At 41.5% G+C, this 1,406-nt stretch overlaps 1 long non-coding RNA gene across 1 annotated transcript in view; it reads right to left on the bottom strand.

Annotated features, from left to right (window-relative positions):
* Nucleotides 1–1,406, bottom strand: part of LOC123508488 — a 7,162-nt gene continuing 5,756 nt past the window's right edge. The window contains exon 3 of the long non-coding RNA XR_006675945.1: nucleotides 1–1,067. This is a non-coding gene — a long non-coding RNA (uncharacterized LOC123508488). The remainder of the gene's footprint in view (nucleotides 1,068–1,406) is intronic.

The following is a 1,406-nucleotide window of genomic DNA, read 5'->3' as shown; positions in this document are numbered from 1 at the left end:
CCCTGACTGCGTTTTACAGTATTTTTCTCTCCCCTTGATTGCCTCTTACCCTTTTCGTTCTTATTTTTTCTCTCCACCACAATCTGTAAACACTTTAATGAGTAACGTCAACTCACCTTCATCATCATCGTTTCATCATCGTTGTCTTCTGTAATAGTTAAGTCGAGTAACACGTAAATTGAGAGTATACTATTGTCACGTAACTCTTTCCCTGTTGTTTGTCACGTGTCTCCTTCGCCACTAGACCACTCAGGCATCTACTTTCTCCTATATGGTCACTTTCAAACATTGTATTGGCTAGAAATCTCAAGCTTTTTCTTTTTTTATTGTGTATTTATATTTTTGTAGATGCATAAAGACATGTCATACGTTTCTTCTACCGCTGGGAATTGTTGCACATTATACTGAAAGGGTTAATACAATATCTGTCCTTCCCGTTAGATCTCTCGTTTTAAAAGTTAAGACAAAGAGAATACACATGAGATGATTATATTCCAGGTCTGAAAATTGAGATCACATGACATTCAACGTGAGAAAATTGCCCCTTTCATCTTGTCTCTCATTCTTCATTGATGGTTATACCTAACTCAAAATCTTCCTTCCATTTCTTTAATTTTCACACGATCACAATCATCATTCAGCTTCGAGGGAGACAGTGTAAGCTATTTCACCTTACTTTATTTCAATTATACATTGCCCAGAATCTTCTTTGACCACCGTATCAGTAATCATATCTTTTCACTCCTATAATTTCATAGTACAACAGAACAATGCCAGTTATTTAATCTTTTACTCTTTCAATCACACGCTACCTAAAACCACCTTCTCCACTACCTAGAAACTTACATCTTTTCATTCGCATAATTCCCAGACTCAGACCATCACAGCCGTCACACAAGACGATCACAATTTCAAGAGTAATAAGAGTTGGCAGCCTTAGTGATTCCCTGCACAAGCTCTCAGGAAAGACTGTCCTCGTGGCTGCACTTACAAGAACTCAACAGAACCAAGCACTAGCTCCTTATACAACCCGACTCATGATAGCGGCCGGAAAGAAATGTGGTCTTCTGGAAAAAAAGAAAAAAAAATGGTGTTCTCAATCATTATCATTATCTTCTCTTCCTCCGCCTTTCTGAACCCTGACTGGACACACCTATCAGCTTATCCATGATGGGAAGAGCCAGGGACCGGCAGCTGATCGCGACACATTAGCCGGAGACACAGAAAGGCCATCACTCGAAATTACCCTGCCGAACCGCCGCCGGCAGGAGAATAGGATTACCGAAGGGGAGAAAAATGGTGCGATGGAGGAGCCGAGAGGTTTGGGAGCGATAACATCTCGGCTTCTTTTGGGATGAAGGAGGAGGAGGAGGAGGAGGAGGAGGAGGAGGGAGGGAGGGATTGTC

Source organism: Portunus trituberculatus, chromosome 24, assembly GCF_017591435.1.
Source record: "Portunus trituberculatus isolate SZX2019 chromosome 24, ASM1759143v1, whole genome shotgun sequence".
NCBI lineage: Eukaryota > Metazoa > Arthropoda > Malacostraca > Decapoda > Portunidae > Portunus > Portunus trituberculatus.
Note: the sequence above shows the minus strand (reverse complement) of the source record. Positions and strands in the feature narration are given on the sequence as shown.